Raw genomic sequence first — 19,094 nt, forward strand, 5'->3', positions numbered from 1 at the left:
GGCGAACAAATGGGTTTGAAAAAAACATGTCGGCTGCCTGCCTTCATCACGAGCCTCCCGACTGCAGGACAGAGCTTCCTGCGGATCAAAGGGTTCCTCGCCCGATTCCTTCAAACAAAACGGGGAGCAGTCCCGCCCCTCAGCCTCCAGCTTTGGGCTCTGCCCTGACCAGCTGAAAAGCACATGGATTCACTGCAGAGGTCTGGAAGCCTCCAGCCTCTTCAAAATCAAGAGGAAAGGAGATTGCTTCCTCTCCCCTCCCTGGCCAAAAAAAGTAGCACTGAAGTAAAAATCTGCGATTCTCATACAGCTGTCACAGCAGAAAGGGAGAGGTTAGAAAGTCAGCGAGTGCTTTGCAAATATCGAATTACCCCCAGGAGGTCAAGCACCCTCTGGTTTGCCTATAAGCGGTTACACCAGTTGAAGAGGTGGGATTTTAAACCCATTTGGTTAAGCTGCTGCCAAAGACTGCTGGGACATGGAAGGGGGAAGGAAGGATGAGAATAGATTCAAGGTGTGTTGATACCTTAATGAGTAACTTACAATCTTGTTAAAACGTTGTCACTCGCAGCCTCTGCGTCCCCTCTTTCGTTTACAACCTTCTCTCGGTGGGTCACGTTGAGTCTAGACTAAGGGCACATCTACATGGGGAAGTGAATGTGGATTAAGATAGGGTGTGAGTTTAAAATGGAACTATTCCCAACGAATTTCCTGTATGGTCTTATTCTGAATTAATTTAATCCATTTCCAGGGTGGATTGAATTAATTGGGATAAGGCACTCTTAGGCCAGGTCTACACTACAGACCTATATAGTTATAACTATGTCGCTCAAGGGTGTGAAAAAAATCCAGTTATACCGACCTAAACTCTTATGTAAACATCACTATGTCATAGCTTCTGCCTCTGGGGGAGGTGGATTAATTGGGTTGGACAGACGCAGCTCTCCTAACTGCAGAAGAGAAGCTTCACTGAAGCACTATAGCTGGGCCACTGTATGCAAAAAAACAAGCCCTCACTCTGGAATAAGACTGTCCACACAGGGAGTTAATCGGGAATAACTTTTCTGAAGTAACTCCCCTTGTAAGCAAGCCCTACATTCAAGGCACAAATGAGGTATGTACATGCTTTGTGAAGTAGCTAATATTTTTCTGGGCACTGGAGTAGTTCAGATGTTAAGGTCTGAAGGGATCATGTTATGATCAGTTAGTCTGACCTCTAGCATAGCACTGACCACAGAATTTCAGAATAGTATCGGTCCCGGTATTGTAAAACACTTCCAGAATTTGTCATATCTGAGCTAGGATTTGTCACCCCCCTTTCCAAATGCTCTTCACTTCAGTGATACTCCTATTACAACAGGGGCTATGAAGTTGATTTCCAAGTCCTAAGATGAACTAGACATTTAGGGTACGTCTAGACTACATGCCTCTGTCGCCAGAGGCATGTAGATTAGGCTACCAGACATAGTAAAATGAAGCGGCGATTTAAATAATCGCCGCTTCATTTAAATTTACATGGCTGCCGCGCTGAGCCGACAAACAGCTGATCAGCTGTTTGTCGGCTCAGCGCGATAGTCTGGACGCCCGGGTGGCGACATCAAAGGTATTTGTCGACCACCCAGGTAAGCCTCCTGGGATGAGGTTTACCTGGGTGGTCGACAAATACCTTTGATGTCGCCACCCGCGCATCCAGACTATCGCGCTGAGCCGACAAACAGCTGATCAGCTGTTTGTCGGCTCAGCGCGGCAGCCATGTAAATTTAAATGAAGCGGCGATTATTTAAATCGCCGCTTCATTTTACTGTCTGGTAGCCTAATCTACATGCCTCTGGCGACCGAGGCATGTAGTCTAGACGTACCCTTGTACTGATAACAAGGATGTCCAGTATTATCCCGGCCAACATTTTGGTTGTCATTGGGATATTACATCTCCTGCTTCAGAGCTGATCTCAATTAGAGATCAGGATGAGACATCGGGGGGAGGAGAGAGGGCAGATTATCCTACATCTGGTGGTATTTGAAAATTACAGCACTCCAAGCTAGATGGGTATGATCCTACACAGTAAATTATTTTTTGTCTTCTTTAGCACTTAACAACCAACTAAGAACAGGGCCCCCACTGTGCAAGACACTGTACAAACAGAGCAGTAGACAGACCCTGCCAAGGATCTCAACAGTCTAAACAGACAAGACAGAATTGAGATGGGGGACGGAACAGAACACAACAGCAGAGGGAACTACGAGATGGCACCAAAGAGCAGACTAGTAGTGCTACACCTTTTTGGCGGAGGGGAGGTTAGTCAGGAGAGGAATCAGTTAAATGGAAAAGAAAATCAAGGAAGAGGGGACCTTGAAAGGAAGGGGAATGAAGGGAACAGGGCAAGGAGAAGAGGGGGAGAGAGACAGACATGGAGGGAAGTCAGCAGAGGTGAAGAGACTGAAAAGAGTCGACTAGAACAAACAGCCAGTTAGCAAAGGAAGTCCAATCAAAACCATAATGTGGAGTTCGTAGAGGGTTATAATCAGCTCTATTTTATTTATTTTAAACACACACACACACACACACACACACACACACACACACACACACACACACTTTAGCGAGAGAGAGAATGAGCACACCCGAGTGAGCACAAGAATCAAGCTCCTTCCAACAGTAAAGTCCATCTTCCACTTCTCTGTGGAATGGAGGTGTTTCCAGAAGAAATCTCAGGGTGGAAGTGAGAGAGAGAGAGATTCCAGTTGCAGAAGTTGGCTCAGAAACACGATGCTACTGCATATGGGGAAACTGATGCACCACCTCTTGTAGTTTCCAGCAGAAGCATCAACATATAGGCTACTGTCACCTTGCACATCGTGCATTTGTACGTCACGGGCATCCAGAACTGTACTGTGGAAGCTGAAGGGCCTCCGATTTAACCTCCTGGATCAAGCTTTTGCAAATCCATTTCTTAAACTTCACGCCCTGGTACAATTAACATGGGACAAGATAGCAGCATAGCAAGCTCCCTTCCTCACAATCAACTAGAGGAAACTGTACTTAGGGCCAGATCGGGTATTCCCTCCTTTTCTGCTCTGGCTTTGACTCATCACCCACTAAGGGAGAGGGATATTAAAAAAATATTTCATGAGTGACACAGAGGAGAAGACAGACCCGTTGCTTTCCAGGGCTAAAAGAGGGAGAGTCTTCTGACAGCCCATGGCCCTGTTTCTGTCTGAGGCGAGCAGGATACCTCACTCGGTATTAAGTGACCAGATCTCTCTTTAGAGAGGAAGAAACCCCCAACTGCCAAGAATTTAACTAACAGGTTCCAGTGCACCTCTGAATTAGCTCCCCTCAGCAACACATTAGCATAGCTGGAGCCTGTGCCCTCTGGCATACAGCCTGGCAGAAATCCATCAGTTGGGTTCTCCTCCCAAGTTCCTCCATGAGGGAAGTAAAAAGGCCCTAAAATAGTTAACCTGTTAAATGCTCTGTTTAACCGGTTAACTGTCATGGGTGGTTAACTGCCTGCTCCAGCCAGCCAGACTGGTTAACCGGTTACCTTGTAAGCAGGCCGATAAGCCACCTGCTTACCAGGTAACCAGTTAAACTCTTACATCCCTATCTTCTACCAAATATGAATGTTTGGGGTTAAAGAGGTTAACAGCAGCATCCTGTCTGCTCCGTTCCAGTAAGCCATTGTTTGCAGTCCCACTGGCTTACTCAGAAGCCAGTGCACAGTGAAGAGGCTTCATCTACAGCTCGTTCTCCAAGACTTGCTTTACAGGGTCTTCTAATTAAAAAAGGAATGAATGACATAGCTAAGCACGTGTGACATTCCCGGGATCCTTCTGCAGCACCAGCCCCTGACAGCAATAGAGGCGGGTCTCTGAGGCGGTCCCCTAAAAAGGAGATCCAAGGTGGACTGGTGAGAGTTCACCTGTTTCTCATTACAGGAAGGAATTTCAAGTATTTTCTGAATAGCTCCCTCCATGCTGGGAACAAAGTGCTGATGGGAAAGGCAGAAGAGAGCAGCAGGAGCTGAACAGCAAAAGACTCCGTACAAAGGGCCCGGCAAAACCACAGTAGAGCCTTTTGTGTGAGGGGGAGGGAGGGTTTCTTTGCAGAGGGGGGCAAAGATGAATCTGAGAAAGGTGCCAGGGAGGATGAGTCAGTAGTGAGAGAATTTCAGCTCATCCCAGAACCCTGCCCAGAGGGGGCATGTTCTCCATCAACTCAATTCCTTTCCCTGGTTTGCAGGGGAGGGCAGCTGTCCCTGCAGAGCATGCACATCCTGCTGCGGGGCAGAGGAAAAGGCCAGTTTCATCCATTCACTGTATCAAGTTACTTGCCTTTACAGAAAATGCATTTGTTAACACACACACACACACACACCCACACACCCCCCACACACACCCCGCAGCAGGTTGCAGAGAGACCTCTGGAGCGCTGTGCCCAAGAGCCAGGCATCCGCTAATCTCTCTGCAGGGAAGGGGCACCCGGGCAGGGCTTGCAGGTATCCTGGCACCAGGGAAATGTTTAAGAAATTTCCCCTGAGCATCTTTCTGTTAGGAGAAACGTTTGTACCATGTCCACCAGGCCTTATTCAGTGGGATTAGGATTCTGCATGCTCTCAGAGCAGGACAACTCCCACTTGAAGCATTAGCAAGAAGAAAATAGTCATACCCAGTGACTGCTTTTAAAACAGAAAATGATGTTCTGAGTAACGTCTCCCAACACAAGCTGCTTTAAGAGTTGGATAAAGTTCAAGTTGCCATGATGAAGGCCCTCATGCCAAGAGCGGTAAGCTTGCGCGAAGGCACAGAGCAGATAGGGAATGCAGAAAGACCCAGGCTACAGGGTCATCTGAAGCAAATCCATGCAGTTTTTTCCGAGGGAGAAATCTCTGAATTGGATCCTGAAATAAAAGAGCGTGCCAGTGGAAGGCTGAGAACGGTCCCATTTCACACTGGAGAGAAGGTGGATGCTGAATTCTGCAGAGCAGGGACTTTGGGAGACTCAAAGACAATGCCCTCAATGCTGCTAAAGATAATGAGCACAACAGCTGTGGTAGAGATTCAAGTGCATGGGGTCCATGGGCTTCCCTGTGGAGCAGAGGCTAGGCAGGTATGCGGAGAGATAGTGCTAGCACACCAACAATTCTCCAGCATGGCCTGCTCTCTGGGCAGTGAATTCAACACAAGGGAAGAATTCTATCGCCGAAGGTAGCAACAGTGGAGATAAAAGCTTCTTAACGTTGCAGGACGCTGTCAGAATTTCTAATCTCAGAGAGAACCAGAATGTAAGGGGGGGCGAGGGAGTGTGGGAGGGAAGGGGGAGTAATAAGCAAGGAAATTCCACTAGGAAAAGCCAGCCAGAGACAAAAGCTTTTCCATACTGTGCGCCATGTCTGGTCACACCATGTCAACTCCGCATTTATTAAACGGCATACAAAGCAGCTAAAAACATCACGTCTTCCACATCAGCATTTGCGGTGGTTTGCCTCAGGATTGTTAGCACAAACAGAAGGGACGAGGGAGGGCTGCATGATCAGGAAAGCAAGGCCAGGGACGTCTCTGTTCCTGGGGAGAGTTTCTCTATTGCAGCAGTCCATACCAGGAAGATGTTTGAGGCTATCCTACCCAAAGACTAGATAGAATGTCTCGTATCATTTCCTTTGTCTCAGGAAAGATGACTACCAGTTCAAAGCTAGTTGGTACTGGGCTGATTAATAAGCAAAAGCTCCAGTAACACGCTGTAGCAGGAGAGCCAAGTTACTTATTTGTAACCCGTTATATATTTAGCAGCCACCACCCGGCTTTCAGTCACAATTAGAAATTCTTCCGTCAACGATTACCATTGGGGGCGGAAAGCTGCCAGAGAATTCTTAGATCATTCAGAAGGCCTTCCTGTTGGCAAAAGCAGTACAGAAAACAACACACACACTCCCACCGAGCAACGTCTGGGGAGAAGTATAGGATAGCAAGTCCTAACCCATCCATTCTCCATGATCTCTGGCCAACGTGCCAGAAAAATTCCCAGGAAGGCGAGTGAGTGAATTCTTTTTGGAGCAACATTAGCCACATAAAAATGCATCCCTATTGTTCCTTACGGCCATTTGCTGGGAACAAATGCCAGAAAGAAGCATTTTTCTCCTTCACTGAGGAAAAACAGCTTCGTGTCCAGAGTCCTCCCTGATTCCTTCATCTCCCACACGCATAGGAGAAACTATTCTATTTGTCATCTGAAATGAAAGCTCATGATCCCATCTCCATGTTTTGTTCGTCTTTAAGGTGCTACTAGACTATTTGTTAAGTTTTTCCGGTTACAGACTAACTCGGCTCCCTCTCTGAAGCTTTTTTATTCTTCCTACGATCAACAAATAGTTCTGTAGGGATCTGGGTATAGCTGCCACCCAGGACCACAACAAAGGCATGGATAGATGATGGGTTGAGAGCTACTTCCAGACTGGTTTCCTACTTGTTTAAGGGTCTATCTCCATGGGGAAAAGGACCAGAATAGCTACTGCAGAACAAGCTACTCTGGAATAACTCCCCTTGTGGACACACTATACCAGAATAGAACGATCCTGTTTCAGGACAACGCGTCATCTTTGGAAGCACGATAATTATTCCGGAATAAAGTTTTCTGTTCTGGAATAAAAATGTGTCCTCACCAGGAGCAATAGCTATTCTACTAAATTTCTCTGCGTAAGCAAGCTGTTGAGACTCTTTAAACCCACAACCTCATTTTGCCCAAGGTCAAGACTTCCATGGGATAATCTCATTCACATCTCATGTAGTGTAAATGACGGCTTGAAAACGTCAGGCCCCTGGGGCAAATCAAAGAAAACTCTTTACAATCTCTGCTCTCTATTTCCTCCTCAGATAGATTTCCTATCTTTTATTTGGTCCTCTTCCCACCCATTGGCTGTAGGAATAGCCTTAGTTAACCTTTCACATCCCTAACTGCCCAGTCACCATAGTGCCACTTCCTAATTCAGAAATTCTTCCCTCCCCTCAGCCCATGGCATTTCAGATGAGGGACTGTTTAAAGCTTTAGATATGGAGGACTGCCCAACTGCCTTCAAAGCTCATACAGTAGCAGCATCTCTCTCTCTCTCTCTCAAAAGATAGTACTGTAATTTTTTCAACCCTTTGTACTTAGGACAGACTTTCACGCTGCAGAATGCAATGGCTGGCCTGGGACATCTTTACATATGGAGCAGCTGTGGGAAAACAAGACAGTGATCACCCATCAACATGGCAACTTTGGCTCTTTTACATTTTTGTCTTTAAATAAGCAGCTTGTAAAGGATAAAAGGCAGAAGTCAATTCTATTCTCGCATGACTCCTAGAATAGATCTTTGCTCTAGGCCACGGGTGTCGAACACCCAGTCCACCTGCTGCATTTATGTCAGCTGCATGAGGTAATCTGGGATCTATAGATTTAAACTAAAAAAAAAAAAAAAAAAAGCAGTTTCTAGCCCACGTGTCTATGGAGAAAATCTTTGAAACAAAATCCACGTGTACCTGATCTTGTATTGCCTTTCTGAGTCTGCAGGGTTCTTTGAGAGGTTTGGTCCCCACTTGCATTCCAACCGCGGCTGCACTTGCGCACCGTACACCAGAAACTTTTCTTAGCAACGCCCATTGACCTGGATACACACAGCGCATCCCCTTGTGCTTGCGGCTGAGAGTGGAAGCAGCCATGCGGGTTGATGCCTCTCCAGAGACCCTCTTACTGCTGAGTAATCCGGTCCGCAGAAGAGAGGAGGGAGGGCACTGGAATACAAATAGGGACCACACACCTCACAGAACCTCTAGCCACAGGTAAGTAACCTCCTTTTTGTTGAGTGACCGTCCCAACGTGGGTGAGTAGTAATCGGGTGGGTGCGAGGAAGAGTGAAGAAAAACAGTCTGTACTTCGGTGCTGCCCACTGCAATATCCAAAGCTTTCCCTCGGGCAACGGCACTGTGGGATGTGAATGTGTGCACAGAGTCGGGATGTTAAATTTCGAGTAACTGACTAGTTGATGCAATTTGCATCAACTATTCGACTGGTCGATAGGGCACCTCCGCCTTTGAAGTGCAGCAACAGCCCTAGGGCTGCTGCTACATTTCAAAGGTGAAAGTGCTGTGGGGAGCAGGGGGCTAGCTGGGTAGTCCCCCGCTAGCCCCGTGCTCCCCACAGCATTTCAAAGTGGCAGCGCCGCATGGAGCCCGGGGTCAGCTGGGGTCTCAGAATTCTCCACTGACCCCAGGCTCCATGTGGCGCTGCCGCTTTGAAACGTCGCAGGGAGCCCAGCCATGCAGTGTTTCAAAGCGGTGCTGCCATTTTGAAGTCCCCGATGTGAACTAGTCGACTATCCACCCCTCCCCCCGCCTCTTTCTGATAGAAGCAGAAAGGGGGAGGGGAAGCGACTAGTCAACTCAACTATCTGGAAAGCAGACAGTCGACTAGTCGTATACAGCCCTAGCACAGAATGTCATGTTGCTGCACAACAGAAGTCTTGCCACAACATGTTCACTAAGCAGGGCGACATGGCTACTTCTCACGTAGAAGGCGTAGTAACTATCAGGTAGACTGAATGCCATGTAGTATTCATGGATGCACCTGGAGACCTATTTGGAGATTCATTGGGAAGAGAGGGGCTGGCCCTTGGACCAGTCAGCAATGGCTAAAAACAGATTCACTGATGCACAAAAGACACACGTCCCAGGGAGGTAGAATGCCAATGCACAGCAGATGCTGAGGGAGTGCAGACTGGGACACAAGACAGGGAGGTAGGTGGATGCACTCACTGAGATGGAATTCATAGAATCATAGAACACTAGAACGAGAAGGGACCTTGAGAGCTCATCGAGTCCAGCCCCCTGCATTCACATCTAGACCATCCCTGACAGGTGTCTGTCCAACCTGCTCTTAAATGTCTCCAGAGATGGAGATTCCACAACCCCCCTGGGCAATTTATTCCAGTGTTTGACCACCCTGACAGTTAGGAAGTTTTTCCTCATGTCCAACCTAAACCTCTTTTGCTGCAATTTAAGCTCATTGCTTCTTGTCCTATCCTCAGATGCCAAGGAGAACAATTTCCTCCCCTCCTATCTGTGACACTCTTTTAGATACCTAAAAACCGCAATCATGTCCCCTCTCAGTCTTCTCCTTTCCAAACTAAACAAGCCCAATTTTTTCAATCTTCTCTCATAAGTCATGTTCTCCAGACCTTTCATCATTCTTGTTGCTCTTCTCTGGACCTTCTCCAATTTCTCCACATCTTTCTTGAAATATGGTGCCCAGAACAGGACACAATCCTCCAATTGAGGCCTAATCAGCGCAGAGTAGAGCGGAAGAATGACTTCTCGGGTCTTGTTCACAACACTCCTGTTAATGCCTCCCGGAATCATGTTCGCTTTTTTTGCAACCGCATCACACCGTTGGCTCATATTCAGCTTGTGGTCTACTCTGATCCCTAGATCCCTTTCTGCAGGGCTCCTTCCTAGACAGTCACTTCCCACTCTGCATGTGTGACATGGATTGTACCTTCTTAAGTATTTTGCATTTGTCCTTATTAAACTTCATCCTATTTACCCTAATCTGACACCACCTTTGGGAGCCATAAGTCCATTACATAAGAGAAGCCAGAACTATTGGGGGGACACCCACCACAGCCTTCAAGTGGTCTCTGTAGAGCGACAAGAATGATTAAAGGTCTAGAGAACATGACCTATGAAGGCAGGCTTCACGAACTGGGCTTGTTTAGTTTGGAAAAAAGAAGATTAAGGGGGGACATGATAGCGGTTTTCAAATATCTAAAAGGGTGTCACAAGGAGGAAGGAGAAAATTTGTTCCTCTTGGTTTCTGAGGACAGGACAAGGAGTAATGGGCTTAAAGTGCAGCAGGGGAGGTTTAGATTGGACATTAGGAAAAAATTCCTAACTGTCAGGGTGGTCAAATATTGGAATAAATTGCCAAGGGAGGTGGTGGAATCTCCCTCTCTGGAGATATTTAAGAACAGGTTAGATAGACATCTGTCAGGGATGGTGTAGACGGAGCTTGGTCCTGCCTTGAGGGCGGGGGGCTGGACTCGATGACCTCTCGAGGTCCCTTCCAGTCCTATTATTCTATGATTCTGTAGATCTGCAGATGGGGAGGCTCCACAGCTGGCAGCAACATACACCCAGATGAGCGCACGGCATCATGGAGGTTCAGGCTGCCATATGTCCAAGAGACAAAGAACAGCAGATCACGGTGCGTGGGTTGTGGCACAGGCTTGCAACCACAGCGATCAGCATTGCAAAAGGGGTCCTCTGGAAGGAAGGCTTGTGCTGTGATGGAATAGAGCCGCACGCTGGCAGAGTCAATTGTCTGACTTCTCATTAATGCAAAATACCCAGAGATGTGAGGACTGTGGAGGTGTGTGTGTGTTGGGCCAGCACGGCAAGGGAGTTAGTCGTGGAGGAAGGCATATGCCGGGAGCCAAGACAGCACATCCGTGCTGCTACTATGGTAAAGACTTTGGTGAAGGGGCGGATTTGATGGTTATGGTGGTGGCCTCCACAGAAGTGGAGCCATTTCCAGTGAGTCAGGTGAATGCTGACATGGGAAGAAGGCATCTTTCACCCTGACAGCTGCAAACCAGACCCGAGGTGTATGGGGGGGGATGAGATAATCAATGTCAGCATCACCCTATGGAACCGGGATTTCCTGATAGAGCTACGGAGCACCCAAAGATCTAGAATGGGGGGCTACCTCCACCATCCGTCAGGAAGTACAGCGAGTAAAGCCTTGTCCCCTGTATTGAGATGGGACTGACTGGCTACCCCCCTTGAGAAGCAGAGCATCTATTTCTTGCTGGAGGATGCCCTGAAGGGATGGGATTCCAGAGGAATCCCTGGGTGGGGGACGAGGAAGATGAAGTGACAGGAATTCTATCAAGTACCCATCATGGATACCAGTACCCATCTTGCCCCAACTGTGGGTGAACAGGGGAAGATGACCCCCTACATGGGGTGCTGCAGTAGAGGGTGGGGGAGGTTTGTAGTTTTTTTTTAACCTGCCTGCCAAAACCACTGTCTCAGGTCTCACTGGTGGCTGTGGCCAAGGCTGGGAAGCAAGGGCATTGTGATTGGAGCGGTTTACGTGGCACTGGTGCGCGAAGGGATCGCTCAGTGCTTTGAGCATTGGCTTGCTAAACCCAGGGTTGTGCGTTCAATCCTTGAGGAGGCCATTTAGGGATCTGGGGCAAATGTGTCAGGGATGGTGCTTGGTCCTGCTGTGAGGGCAGGGGACTGGACTCAATGACCTCTCAAGGTCCCTTCCAGCTCTATGAGATGGTATATCTCCATATTTAAAAAAAAAAAAAAAAAAAGTATACGAGCTACAGAGTGCATGGTTTGGATCCGAATGGTTGTCACTGTTGCCTGCCTCTTGGGGCCTGCGTGTAAACACCAAGGGACTTAAACATGGCTCAAGAGTCCTTCAGGGACTCGGGGGATTCATTTGTCTTATTACTGATGAATTTGTGCTCATCAGAGGAGAAGTCCTGGATGAAGTTTTGAACGTTCCTGGAGAATCCGGACAATTAGAGTCACGAGTCCCTGGGAACTCAGCTACATCCACCAGTGCCTGGAACTGCAGCTGTTGGCCCAACAGCAGCTTGATCTGAACTCTGCTAGCTTGTTGCAATTACTGAAGCCGTATTTGGCTCGCTGAGCCGGGTAACACGGAACAGCAGAACTGCTGAGGAGCAGACTGTCCTGTCTTGCAGGTCTAGCCCCTTTGCCACGCTGTCTGAGGAAGCAGATTTTTGGGAGTGCTGGGGAGCCTGCTTCGTTACTGCATGGACCACAAGAGAGTTGGGGGAAACCAGTATCAAGAAAGCCCGTCCCTTTAACAGGAACAAAATACTGTCTCTGTGCTCTCTTTGGTGTGGGGGCCTGAGAGGCAGGTGTGTGTCAGCCTGTCATCGATTGCAGAATGACCTCATGGATGGGAAGAGCTTCCTGAGGTTGGAGGGTGTCCAGGAGTTGACGCTGCATGTCCTGGTTCTCCTCTAACAGAATCCTCAGGTCCACCATCGCCATCTGGAGCACGTCTTGGTACTGGCAGCGGTCATCTGGCAGGCAGAGCGAGGGAGGAATAAGAGCCTCGTCCAGTGAGCCTCCTGAAACCGATGGTGCTGGAGAGCAAAAAAGAACCAAAAGAAGCCTCCTTGGGCATGCGCGAGTCTAGCGGTAACGGGCCTCTACAGTGGGGATGTAAGTTGGGGGTTATGGTTATCCAGGCTTCTGAAGATGGTTTTGGCAACAAGGGGACTGTTGGTACCAGCACTGGGACATGCTTCTGTGGCAGCAGCAGCCCAAGGTTTACCCTGTGGAGAGGGAAGGACCCTGGCAAGCAGGGGTCTCGAGAAGAGCAGAGAATAAAGGTAAGGGAGGGGCAGCTCCTTTATCGAGAGGAACGGCTTCCACTGCCAAGGAGTACATGGTGTTTCCCTAGACACTGCTGAGGGCTGCCTGATCCGCGGAGCATGAAGGCGCTGGCAAGACAAGCAGCGTGTGTGCCGGCAGGGTGTCGAGGCAGTCATCAGTACTGCCAGATCCCACTTGCACTTTGCTCTCAATTCGGCACCGCTTGGGTATTGGTCCAGTCAGAGCCACACATGGCCTCTTGCCCGACCTGGCGCGGTTCAGGGAGGAAATGCTGCACGTACAAGCAGTCCAGAATGGGGACCTGCTCTTATGCCCGTGTCCATGCTTTTTACTCTCCTGTCAGAGCTCGTCCATCTCCTCCAGCGCTGATGGATCTGGGGCCTTGGAGATGGTCAGAAAGGCGCCCACTGCCGGCGATAGTTTCTGTACCAGTGGCTCTGCTGGTCCTGGATTTGAGCACGGGCTTGGTGCAAGACTCCTCCATGAAAAGCTTCTGGAGGCAAAGGTCTCGAGCGTCCCGTGTTCAGAGTGGGAAGGACTTACACATAGCACAGGGCCGCACGGAGGCAGCAGGGCAACATGGGTGCTGGTCACTTGCAAAAAGTGAGCACGGGCAACACTCAGTTCTTAAAGCCTGTTCCCCCAACGGGGGGTAAAAAAAGACACAACTGTCTAACAACAACAATTACAACACACTAAACAGCGATGTACGACTGTAGATAGGAAACCGAAAGCAGATCACTCTCTTAGCAGGCTGAGACTTTGGCCTTAGGGCAGTGTAGCAAGGCAGCTTGGCCTCCCTCTGACCCGGAAGGAAAAGAACTCCCCAAGACACGTTGGTAGGCAGAGCCAGAGCAATCCAGACCCACCCCCAGAAAGGTGGAGCTGGCAGTAAAAATGCTAGAGCAAAGAGCTCAGTTGAACCCCAGCCACTGAAAGAGACAAATGCGTTTCCTGCGCTGGGAGACTAGCACGCATCTCCAGGAAGAGGAAGACTGGCCAGGACCACTGGCGATCCCAGACCCCGACCGATGGAAACCCTGTTGGAGTCCTTGTTCCCTCAGGACCTGGAGGAGCGGTTACCAAGCCAGGAATGCCCACAGGAGGAACTGGGAGGAAGCCCAGGGATAGCTGACCCTGATCTGGTTAAGGAGATGGAAGTAAACTGAGTCAGTATGCTGTGGTCAGGATCTCTGACCCAGCGGCAGCCAGCTCTGCCATTGATAAGGCCGTGGGCTGGGGTGCAGTAGAGCAGGTGGGTCTGCGTCCCTCCTCCCTGCCACTCCAATCTGTGTGCTTGTCGGCTCACCGCCAAAGCTAGGGGACCCAACAGTTGCTCAGCCTAACCGTAAGCCTGCACACCCCGGACTGCCTGCTGCCCTGCCCTGCGCATATCGACTGCTGCTTAGTCTGAATCTAGGCCTGTGCGCCTGGACTTGTTGCCCCTGCCTGAGTTAGGGCCAGGTGTATTGACTGCTTGCTTGGCCTGAGCTTAAGTCCAAATATTGGGACTGGCTGTTGCCCCGCCCCAAAGCAGGGCTGGATTAACCTGTTCGGCCTGTGGGTGGTGAGGCCGCTGGGCCTCATTCTGACCATGCACAGGGTCAAGGCTCTGGCCCGATCCAGTACAGGCAGTAAGAGAGAACTGGAGAGGTGTCTCGACCAGCACGGCCTATTATACCCTCAGCCGTAAGCATGATGGGACGCCCATGGGGATCAATGGACATCACTAAAGAAACTAGGCATGTAAGCCATTTGTCCCTACCTGACGTGCGTAGGCTTATCGGGTAGTTGAGTCACTACTCGACTAGTCACTCCCCCCCCCTTGCTGCCTCTGTTAGAGGCAGCAAGGGGGGGAGCAGGAGCCAGTGTTGGGGGGAGCCAGCTAAAAAGCCAGCCCCCCCCCAGCACTGTCTCCAATGGGGGTGGGTGACAGGGGAGGCATAGGCACAGGGGGAACGGCATGAGAGGGGACTGAAGCAGTCGCACAGAGCTCTTGTTATATTTCAAAGGCAGAGGCACAGCCATCAGGACCTGGTGCGAGCGGGGACTGCTGCAGGTGGCTCTTACTGCGTTTCTAAGGCAGAGGCACAGCCAGGATAGCAAGCGCCCCACACCCCCTTATCGACTAATTAATGGAAATTCCATCGATTACTCGATTAGCTGATTAATCAAAATGTAACGTCTCTAAAGGAAGCCTTCTGACTTCAGTGCATGGCGCACGTGCGAACCCACTTTTGAATACATATCGAGACCATCACTGGAAAAAATAACGATTTAGAGACGTGTGAACTCCCTGTCCTGTATCAGTCTCCGAGGTTAACTCTAGAGGCCAATGCTGACAGCACTTTATTTCACTGCTGATCATTTTAACAGATAGATGGAGAAGGGGAAAGAAAGAGTTTCCTGAAGAGGGCAGGAAGGAGAGAAAGGAAGAGGAAGAAAGCTGGAATCGTAGGGGATGCTCTCTATGCCAACAAGGCACTGAACACTACACGACAGCTACATTTTTAGTTCCACATTGTTCTGCACACTGCCTCGGACATCAGTGGGAGCCCCGTTGTGGCTCAAGGACAACACACAGGCCTCAACATTTAGTCTGCTCTGCAGATCATAATTAGATGTGGAATTCATCCTGGTTTCACAGAATCAACTCGGCACTCCTGCTCTAGGTATTACAGGGCACCTTTAAGGATGGATTGTGCTCAATCAGATCAATCCAGAAATTCAGGAAGGCCCCATTTTATGCTGTTAAGTGTTAAAACTCCAATTTTCTTCAACCAAGGCAGCTCTAACACATGAGGAATAGCCAATAAGACCAGGAACTAGTCTGTGCTTTTACATTCGTTTGAGAGAAGCGAGGCTGCTCCTGGCATCTATTTTAAGGGGGATTTTAATTTTTGCGCAAATGGGCAAGGAAGGCTCACATTCTTCCAGGTTGAAGCCTGTAGAGAATGGGGCTCTCACCCCACTGCTGGAGGCTCAGCTCACCCAGGATCTCAGACTATGATCTCACTCGTTACCAATTATGCAGCAGGAATAACATTGCCCTGAATGATACGGCTCCATCACTGCAGAGTAACACACCCCACTGATGTAACCTGATGTCAGAGAGAGAACAGTGAAACATGCTGAGAATCAGAGAACGAGCCGTGAATACCTACTACTCCAGAGACCTCCACAAACACCAGCGAAAGCTACTAAGCAGCACACACTACATCAGCCCTCACTGGCCACGTGTCAGTAGCTGCATTCAATATAAACCGACCCATTTCTATACCTGTGCCAGCATGCAGAGTAATTGATACTCCATCTAAGCAGTTTCAGAATAAATGCAAAGTGACTTGCTTCAGTGAATGCCAAACAAATCGGTGTCGTCTACACATCTCCAGCATACCAGTGAGTCTAGATTATACACCACTGGAAGGCACAATACACACCAAACACTGTGAAATGATTGCAATGCCAGAGAAAAAATAGCAGCCACAAAGAATCTAACCCGATGCCAACCATTCCTCCTAAAGGCAAGTAAGCACCTCCAGCTTTTTACAAGGCCATACATCATAAGAAGAAGCCTATGGAACGTATTTGATATATACACACAGGAAAGGGATTTGCATTGGGTTTGATTGTACCTCAAAAGCAGCTTCCTTCAATCATCAACTTCTATTTAACTGGCTAGAATAGAGTCTGTATGGTAGCCATGTCAGCTTTTTGGGGGATGGGGGGGGAGACAATAAAGCATGAAAAGCTCTGTGCAGAAGTTGAGAGCATCAAACTAGAGGTTGGCAATAAGAATGTGAATAACCACTGAGGTTCCCATCACCATCTGACTGGATGTGTATCCAAGTCTAACCTCTGAGGTGTAGTGAGAACAGAGAACCCAGCAAAGTCCCCAAATGGCTTCTATATAGCTGACTAGGACAGCAGCCAGGGCAGTGTCATCAAACACGCACGTCAACAAGCCACAGAAAATAGGTTAATTACACACCAGATTAGAGACTTGTGGTTGTGATGAGACAATCTCCCAGACAATGCAGAAGTGACAGCTTCCTCCTAAACGTGAAGAGTTCAGCAATTATTGCCCAGGCGGTTTACAAGCCAGTCATCAAGGATTCCCCATTGGGTTCAGCTATCATCCAGTGTCAGCCATTCAGACTTGTGGCTATTTTATTTTATACACTACATTTTTCTCTGTTTCAGCAGGAGCCACGCTCTACCTCTAGTAGGGCTGGGCTCAGTCAGTCTGTCCATTAAACCAAAAGGTTCTGGGAGAATGAAGAGCCACAAGATTCACATCAGATCATGGAAGATACAGCCCCTCCATTTTCCACGAGTGGTAGCAATGGTGAATGTTACAGCACAGTCAAGGCCTAGATTTAGTTATATTCACCACTGTAGCAAAATGACAGCTGTAGAATTACCTGTGTCCCATCTACACTATAGCCTAGATCAGGGGTGGGCAATCATTTTTACAGGGGTGGCCGTTTAATGAATTTTGGTATGTGGTCACAGGCTGGCTCCACCCCCGGAAGGGACAGGGCCCGAGGTGGAACTTGCAGGGCTGGTGACTAGCCTCCCTCCAGAATTGTCTGGGGCCAGAGGCTTTGAATTAAACACACAGCAAAGGGCTTGCAGCTTTGGCCCCAGCTGGGGTAGCCCTGTGAATAGGAGCCACTAGCCATTTAAATAAGATCCACCACCTAGACTTTTGATGGCACAGGCAACAGAATATAAATAGAGAGCAGCCAGATGCAGTCTGCAGTCCAGATCTGGCCCTGGACCCACATCTTGCCCAGCTCTGGCTTCTATGGTTGCTACCACCCGTGGCAAATAGAAGCCTAAATTCTCCCTAGCGTAGATGCACCCCCAAGATATTATCTTTCACAAATGCTAGCAATGCCTTTGGAGATGCTTATGGAACCTCCTATGCACAACTAAGCTCATCTGCAAAACGTGTGACCCACAACACACGCCGATGCTCACAGAGGCCAGTTGAATATCAGAACCAGGCCTTTAAGGCTTGATTTGCCATGGTGTCTTGGTGAGCATCAAGATTATTTTCCAAAGACTTTGAGGGCATTAGGGTTACTGCCAGATAGGGAAATCCATGCTCATCCACGACCTCCTTCCCGGCCACACTTCAAGCAGGACTAGCGTAAGGTCACAGAGTCAGAAACTGGGCTAGTTCTGCTGGGCTTTACTGATGTTCTCCTCACTTGATGGTGGAGGGATAAATGTCACACTCAGAAGAGGAAAGAGTAGCTGGAACGGAGGGGACAGCTCGCCCCTGGTCATATCACAGTGAGAAGGAAAGCAGAGGGGAGGAGGAGCATGTGGAGGCTCCTATGGCTGAACAAGTCTCCAGAAGGGCCAGTTCTAGCCCCTCTGTGACCTTACCCAGGGAGGAGACATGCTTTCCAGCACCAACTACAAGAGAATGGGTCCAGTCACCATGAGCCTGTTCCCAGCATACAACACCGGGCTGCTTCAGTAACCCCAAGTTCCTACCAGGATGCAGAAAAGTCACAAACTACCATCCTTCCTGTCCCTTCCCTCCCCCCACCAACCAAAACTGCAATGTCTCCAAGAGACCCTGGACCAGGAAATCAGCCACCAGGACCCCTACAGCTCTTCCCTCCCAGTTCCCAACTCAAGGAGCATAGCCCCAAACTTACTCCGCCAGAAGCCCCACGCTGCAGCCCACAGCGCAAGGGGTGGCACCATCTCACTTGCCCCTCCACAGACATCCCTGCCAGCCCCACATCACCCCTGAATACTAAAGAGCTGTCTGGAGGGGGGGCGGGGAGGAAGCAAAAGGGAAACTCCACCCATCTGAGGAGGAGGAGGAGGAGGAAGGGACCCCTCCATTACAAAGCCCCCTCACAGGCACCTAGCAGAGCATGGTCACCTTGCCCATCCCCCCGGAACCATCTGATCGCCCCACCCGAGGGGACGCCCTATACCCTCTAATGGCCCTTACAGCCCCCCCCCCAGGAGATGTGAGGGAACATGCCCCCAATCTGTCTCCCCAAGATGTGAGCAGAACCCCCCCCCCCGTATTGGCTCCCCCAAGACAACATGAGGGGACGACCACTCCATATTTTACCTCCCCAGAAGCATCAGGGGAAGCCCCCCATAGTTTACACCCCCTGGATTTTACCCCCCAGGAGCCATGAGGGGGAGCCCCCCCGTATTTTGCCCCCCCCCCCAGAGACATGAGGGGAAGCCCCCCATAGTTTACACCCCCATATTTTACCCCCCCAGCCCCCCCCCCCAGGAGCCCCCCCCGTGAGGGGAAGCCCCCCCATATTTTACCCCCCCAGGAGCCGTGAGGGGAAGCCCCCCGTATTTTGCCCCCCGAGACATGAGGGGGAGCCCCCCCGTATTTCCCCCCCCAGGAGCCGTGGGGGAAGCCCCCCCCCGGGGAGACGCAGGACCCCCCCCGGAACCGCCCCCCCCCCCACTCACCGGCTGCGGGTCCCTCCCCGCCGCTCCCTCCTCCCCGCGCTGGCGGGGCTGCAGGGCGGGGCGCGGGCTCCGGGCTCGAGGGGGGCGGGGGGAGGGTCCGGGCGGGGCGGGGCGGGGGCGGCTCGGCGCTCGCGGGCTCTGACCGGACACACCCGCCCGGCTCCGCTCCGCGATAACAATGGGGCTGCCGGCGCAGCGCCGCCCCT

General features: G+C 50.1%; 1 protein-coding gene across 5 annotated transcripts in view; it reads right to left on the reverse strand.

Moving 5' to 3' along the window:
* Positions 1 to 19,050, reverse strand: part of CSRNP2 (cysteine and serine rich nuclear protein 2) — a 32,468-nt gene extending 13,418 nt beyond the window's left edge. For 2 of the 5 annotated variants that reach the window (XM_075901690.2, XM_075901688.2), the window contains exons 1-2: positions 18,889 to 19,023; positions 544 to 641 (exon numbers count right to left, since the gene is read on the reverse strand). The gene's annotated coding sequence lies outside the window, so the exon portion shown is untranslated. Of the gene's footprint in view, positions 1 to 543; positions 642 to 18,888 lie in introns of all 5 variants that reach the window. The other 3 variants (XM_075901692.2, XM_075901687.2, XM_075901689.2) reach the window with 2 other exon arrangements.
* Between the last annotated feature and the right edge of the window lie 44 nt (positions 19,051 to 19,094).

Source organism: Pelodiscus sinensis, chromosome 31 (genome assembly GCF_052426305.1).
Source record: "Pelodiscus sinensis isolate ZL-2025 chromosome 31, ASM5242630v1, whole genome shotgun sequence".
Classification (NCBI taxonomy): Eukaryota; Metazoa; Chordata; order Testudines; family Trionychidae; genus Pelodiscus; species Pelodiscus sinensis.